This window comes from Sinocyclocheilus rhinocerous, unplaced genomic scaffold (assembly GCF_001515625.1).
Source record: "Sinocyclocheilus rhinocerous isolate Xijiao unplaced genomic scaffold, SAMN03320098_v1.1 scaffold3493, whole genome shotgun sequence".
NCBI classification, from domain to species: domain Eukaryota; kingdom Metazoa; phylum Chordata; class Actinopteri; order Cypriniformes; family Cyprinidae; genus Sinocyclocheilus; species Sinocyclocheilus rhinocerous.
Window position 1 is genome coordinate 130,492 of NW_015647951.1, and position 7,479 is coordinate 137,970.

General features: G+C 26.8%; 1 pseudogene; it reads right to left on the reverse strand.

Annotated features, from left to right (window-relative positions):
• LOC107709405 (cGMP-dependent 3',5'-cyclic phosphodiesterase-like) overlaps positions 1 to 7,479 on the reverse strand; it is a 48,881-nt pseudogene that overhangs the window by 19,539 nt on the left and 21,863 nt on the right.

Genomic DNA, 7,479 nt, shown 5'->3' on the forward strand with positions numbered 1-7,479 from the left:
AAAGTAAACAGTTGAGAGAAACGGATGCGTGTAGCTCTTAAAGTGACAGCAGTCTAATAGTACTAATGCTGCTGCTTGTCATTAAAGGGACAGTTCACCCCAAAATTAAAATCCTGTCATTATTTACTCACTCTCATGTTGTCCCAAACCTGTATTAATTTCTTTCTTGTGCTGAACACAAAAGAAGATATTTTAAAGAATGTTGGAGGAAAAACAATACTATGGAAGTTCCTTGCGACCAGCAGGTGTATGGTTCCCAAATTGTTTTATAACTTCTATGTTCGTCAGAAGAAAGAAACTCATTCGGGTTTAAAACAATTTGAGAGTGAGTAAATGATGGCAGGATTTTAATTTTTAGGTGAACTATCCCTTTAATGTTAATAAAACAACAAAACACAAAGAGAAAAATCACTCACTGCTCTTGAACGAAGAACTTTAATACAGTAATCATGGGGACGTTTTTTGAAAATGTCCATTCAATTTTTTTTTAAACTAAATTGAACTAAACTGAATCAATTTGAACTAAACTGATCTGAATAATAACACTTCTGTCTTCTGTAGAGCTAAATCTGCTTCATAATCGGTCAATTTAATTTAATTTTTTTATTATTAGAAATGTTATGTTTATTTTTAACCACTTTTATGAAAAGCACTTTGATATATATATATATAATTGAAACAAAATATACTTCAAATAATGAATTAATATAATAATAATTATTTCTTTTTATTTGTTTTGTAGAGTTTTTTTCACAAATCACAAGTCTCCCCCCAGTCTAAATCCATACCCTATTTTTTTACTATTCTTTTTTTTATTATTATTGTTTTTTTTATTGTTTTTTTTTGCTTTTTAATAACTTTTATGAAAAATGCTTTGAATGAACAGTGTATGATTTTTTTTTTTTTTATGTACTTGTATATGCCCAAAAGGAGGTTTTGTGTTTTTTTTTAAGGATGAATTTGCCTTTTTTTGGTATTAAACTAAGTTGAATCAGCACTGAACTAAACTAAGCTGAATAATGACACTGCTGTCTTCAGTAGAGCTGCTTCACAGCTGCATTCGCTTTATAATCAGTGAATTTTACAATATTACCATAGCTATTTTCCTGTTTATTACTGTGAAGCTGCTTTGAATGGATCTGTATTGTATAAAGCGCTGCATGTGATTTGACACAAACCTCGTCATCGCTCACGACTCCTCCATCAAACACTTTGGCCACGAGCTCATGACTGAAGTGATCCAGCAGGAACACAGAACAACTGAGAGAAAGACAGAGAGCGCGCTAAAACAACACTCAACCCATAATATCCATGTTTCAGCTCTGTCTGCATTAGACTTGTAAATATGTAGAGTGTGTGCGTTTGATTAAATGTTACAATATTTGATTGGAGTTAATTGATATTTATGAGGCTGCTGCTCTTGCCATGCTAACAGTCTGGAATTGGTTTGGACGAAGCCCAAAACTATCAAACCCATAATGAAGCCTGTGTTTGTGTGTTTGCTCCTCACATCTCAGCGTTGCTCAGGTTTCTGGCCTCTATGATGATCTCCTGCAGTAATACAGACACGTCATCTGAACGAGAGACAGAGAGAGAATAATGTTACACAGTGAAGCTGCTTCATCACATGCACGCCTGTAACCCTTTTTTAATGTCGACACGAAACAGCATTTGATTTCTGTAATGCGACTGGAATGATATTATTGCTGTAACACTTTACAATGAGTTTACACTTTAATGCATTCATTAACAATGTGATGCACTATTTATTAATCTTTGGAAACATTACTTAATAAAAAACAACACTGTTCATTGTTAGTTCATGTCAGCTCAGGTCCATTAAATAATAATAACACTTTATATTATATTATACAACTATATTATACAACTCTTGATTTTAATTATTAGTGAATCTTAAAATGAAAAATTGACCAAATTAGCTTGGATTAATAAATACTTTAGATGTATTTTTCATTGTTAGTCAATGTTAACTAATGCAATGCAATTCAATTAATTTCATTTCGGTGCAATGCAATGCAATTCAAGTCAATTTAAAAGCAATGCAATTCAATTCATTTCAATGCAATGCAATTCAATTTAATTCAATGCAATGCAAAGCAATTCAAGTCAATTCAATTAATTTAAATGCAATTAAATTCATTTCAATGCAAAGCAATGCAATTAATTTCAATGCAATGCAATTCAATGTAATTCAATGCAATGCAATGCAAAGCAATTCAAGTAAATTCAATTAATTTAAATGCAATTCAATGCAATTCAAGTCAATTCAATTAATTTAAATGCAATTCAATTCATTTCAATGCAAAGCAATGCAATTAATTTCAATGCAATGCAATTCAATTTAATTCAATGCAATGCAATGCAAAGCAATTCAAGTAAATTCAATTATTTTAAATGCAATTCAATGCAATTCAATTCATTTCAATGCAAAGCAATGCAATTAATTCCAATGCAATGCAATTCAATTTAATTCAATGCAATGCAAAGCAATTCAAGTCCATTAAAATTAATTTAAATGCAATGCAATGCAATTTAATTTAATTCAATTCAATTCATTTCAATGCAAAGCAATGCAATTCATATCAATGCAATTCAATTTAATTCAATGCAATAAAAAGCTATTCAAGTCAATTCAATTAATTTAAATGCAATGCAATTGAATTCAATTCATTTTAATGCAAATCAATGCAATTCACTTCAATGCAATGAAATTCAATTTAATTCAATGCAATGAAAAGCAATTCAAGTCAATTCAATTAATTTAAATGCAATGCAATTCAATTGAATTCAATTCATTTTAATGCAATGCAATGCTATTCAATTTAATTCAATGCAATGAAAAGCAATTCAAGTCAATTCAATTAATTTAAATGCAATGCAATTCAATGCAAAACAATGCAACTCATTACAATGCAATGAAATTCAATTTAATTCAATGCAATTTAATTTAATTTAATTTAATGCAAACCAATGCAATTCATTTCATTTCAATTCAATGCAATTCAATTTAATTCAATTAATTTCAATTTCAGTGCAATTCATTTCAATCCAGTGCAATTCGATTTAATTCAATGCAATTCAATGCAAAACAATGCAACTCATTACAATGCAATGAAATTTAATTTAATTTAATTTAATTTAATTTAATTTAATTTAATTTAATTTAATTTAATTTAATTTAATTTAATTTAATTGCATTGTAATGAGTTGCATTGTTTTGCATTGAATTGCATTGAATTAAATCGAATTGCACTGGATTGAAATGAATTGCACTGAAATTGAAATGAATTGCACTGAAATTGAAATGAATTGAAATGAAATGAATTGCATTAAATTAAATTAAATTAAATTAAATTGCATTGAATTAAATTGAATTTCATTGCATTGTAATGAGTTGCATTGTTTTGCATTGAATTGCATTGAATTAAATCGAATTGCACTGGATTGAAATGAATTGCACTGAAATTGAAATGAATTGAATTAAATTGAATTGCATTGAATTGAAATGAAATGAATTGCATTGGTTTGCATTAAATTAAATTAAATTAAATTAAATTGCATTGAATTAAATTGAATTTCATTGCATTGTAATGAGTTGCATTGTTTTGCATTGAATTGCATTGCATTTAAATTAATTGAATTGACTTGAATTGCTTTTCATTGCATTGAATTAAATTGAATAGCATTGCATTGCATTAAAATGAATTGAATTCAATTGAATTGCATTGCATTTAAATTAATTGAATTGACTTGAATTGCTTTTCATTGCATTGAATTAAATTGAATAGCATTGCATTGCATTAAAATGAATTGAATTCAATTGAATTGCATTGCATTTAAATTAATTGAATTGACTTGAATTGCTTTTCATTGCATTGAATTAAATTGAATAGCATTGCATTGCATTAAAATGAATTGAATTCAATTGAATTGCATTGCATTTAAATTAATTGAATTGACTTGAATTGCTTTTCATTGCATTGAATTAAATTGAATAGCATTGCATTGCATTAAAATGAATTGAATTCAATTGAATTGCATTGCATTTAAATTAATTGAATTGACTTGAATTGCTTTTCATTGCATTGAATTAAATTGAATAGCATTGCATTGCATTAAAATGAATTGAATTCAATTGAATTGCATTGCATTTAAATTAATTGAATTGACTTGAATTGCTTTTCATTGCATTGAATTAAATTGAATAGCATTGCATTGCATTAAAATGAATTGAATTCAATTGAATTGCATTGCATTTAAATTAATTGAATTGACTTGAATTGCTTTTCATTGCATTGAATTAAATTGAATAGCATTGCATTGCATTAAAATGAATTGAATTCAATTGAATTGCATTGCATTTAAATTAATTGAATTGACTTGAATTGCTTTTCATTGCATTGAATTAAATTGAATAGCATTGCATTGCATTAAAATGAATTGAATTCAATTGAATTGCATTGCATTTAAATTAATTGAATTGACTTGAATTGCTTTTCATTGCATTGAATTAAATTGAATAGCATTGCATTGCATTAAAATGAATTGAATTCAATTGAATTGCATTGCATTTAAATTAATTGAATTGACTTGAATTGCTTTTCATTGCATTGAATTAAATTGAATAGCATTGCATTGCATTAAAATGAATTGAATTCAATTGAATTGCATTGCATTTAAATTAATTGAATTGACTTGAATTGCTTTTCATTGCATTGAATTAAATTGAATAGCATTGCATTGCATTAAAATGAATTGAATTCAATTGAATTGCATTGCATTTAAATTAATTGAATTGACTTGAATTGCTTTTCATTGCATTGAATTAAATTGAATAGCATTGCATTGCATTAAAATGAATTGAATTCAATTGAATTGCATTGCATTTAAATTAATTGAATTGACTTGAATTGCTTTTCATTGCATTGAATTAAATTGAATAGCATTGCATTGCATTAAAATGAATTGAATTCAATTGAATTGCATTGCATTTAAATTAATTGAATTGACTTGAATTGCTTTTCATTGCATTGAATTAAATTGAATAGCATTGCATTGCATTAAAATGAATTGAATTCAATTGAATTGCATTGCATTTAAATTAATTGAATTGACTTGAATTGCTTTTCATTGCATTGAATTAAATTGAATAGCATTGCATTGCATTAAAATGAATTGAATTCAATTGAATTGCATTGCATTTAAATTAATTGAATTGACTTGAATTGCTTTTCATTGCATTGAATTAAATTGAATAGCATTGCATTGCATTAAAATGAATTGAATTCAATTGAATTGCATTGCATTTAAATTAATTGAATTGACTTGAATTGCTTTTCATTGCATTGAATTAAATTGAATAGCATTGCATTGCATTAAAATGAATTGAATTCAATTGAATTGCATTGCATTTAAATTAATTGAATTGACTTGAATTGCTTTTCATTGCATTGAATTAAATTGAATAGCATTGCATTGCATTAAAATGAATTGAATTCAATTGAATTGCATTGCATTTAAATTAATTGAATTGACTTGAATTGCTTTTCATTGCATTGAATTAAATTGAATAGCATTGCATTGCATTAAAATGAATTGAATTCAATTGAATTGCATTGCATTTAAATTAATTGAATTGACTTGAATTGCTTTTCATTGCATTGAATTAAATTGAATAGCATTGCATTGCATTAAAATGAATTGAATTCCAAGTCAATTCAATTCATTTCAATGCAAAGCAATGCAATTCATATCAATGCAATTCAATTTAATTCAATGCAATAAAAAGCAATTCAAGTCAATTCAATTAATTTAAATGCAATGCAATTGAATTCAATTCATTTTAATGCAAATCAATGCAATTCACTTCAATGCAATGAAATTCAATTTAATTCAATGCAATGAAAAGCAATTCAAGTCAATTCAATTAATTTAAATGCAATGCAATTGAATTCAATTCATTTTAATGCAAATCAATGCAATTCACTTCAATGCAATGAAATTCAATTTAATTCAATGCAATGAAAAGCAATTCAAGTCAATTCACTTAAATTTAAATGCAATGCAATTGAATTCAATTCATTTTAATGCAAATCAATGCAATTCACTTCAATGCAATGAAATTCAATTTAATTCAATGCAATGAAAAGCAATTCAAGTCAATTCAATTAATTTAAATGCAATGCAATTCAATTGAATTCAATTCATTTTAATGCAATGCAATGCTATTCAATTTAATTCAATGCAATGAAAAGCAATTCAAGTCAATTCAATTAATTTAAATGCAATGCAATTCAATGCAAAACAATGCAACTCATTACAATGCAATGAAATTCAATTTAATTCAATGCAATTTAATTTAATTTAATTTAATGCAAACCAATGCAATTCATTTCATTTCAATTCAATGCAATTCAATTTAATTCAATTAATTTCAATTTCAGTGCAATTCATTTCAATCCAGTGCAATTCGATTTAATTCAATGCAATTCAATGCAAAACAATGCAACTCATTACAATGCAATGAAATTTAATTTAATTTAATTTAATTTAATGCAATTCATTTCATTTCAATTCATTTCAATTTCAGTGCAATTCATTTCAATTTCAGTGCAATTCATTTCAATCCAGTGCAATTCGATTTAATTAAACCCAATGCAATTGAAATCAATTCATTTCAATGCAAAGCAATGCTATTAATTTCAATGCAGTGCAAATCTATTTAATTCAATGCAATGCAATTGAAATCAATTCAATTAATTTCAATGCAATGCAATTCAATTCAAAGCTGTTTTATTAAATTCAATTAATTTCAATCCAATGCAATGCATTAATGTTTAAATATATATATATATATATAGTAATCATGTAGCAAGTTTACTTTTAAAATAATCATTAACAGCTATTAATAAATGTTATTAAACTAAGATTAATAAATGCTATTTTTCATTGTTAGTTGATGTTATCTTCTGCAGTTAACTCATGTTAACTAATGGAACCTTATCGTAAAGAGTTACCACTTTATCCAGCATTAAATTACTAAGTAAATATTGATTAAAGATTTTATAAAGATGCATCACCTAAAACGGCAATGTAAAACAAATTACAGATAACAGACTACTAATTAACGTTAACCAGCATCATACGGCCTGGATGACATCAGCACAAATGATCGTCGTGTGGAGACAGTTATTAAATATAGAAGAAAGATTATGAAAAGAAACATGTTTTTCTTGATAATGACGTCATTGATGAATCACTGACAATCAGATCAGGAACATGAATTATGATATGGTAAAAAGAGTCAGTCAGTGTTGATTCACGCTGACGTTCAGATTATTCCTGACTCACCGAGGTGCGTGAAGAGGTTTTTAGCCACTTGCAGCAGAGCCTGAAGAACAATAAGAGTCAGAAATCAACCGTGTGTGTGTGTGTGTGTGTGTGTGTGTGAGTGTGAGT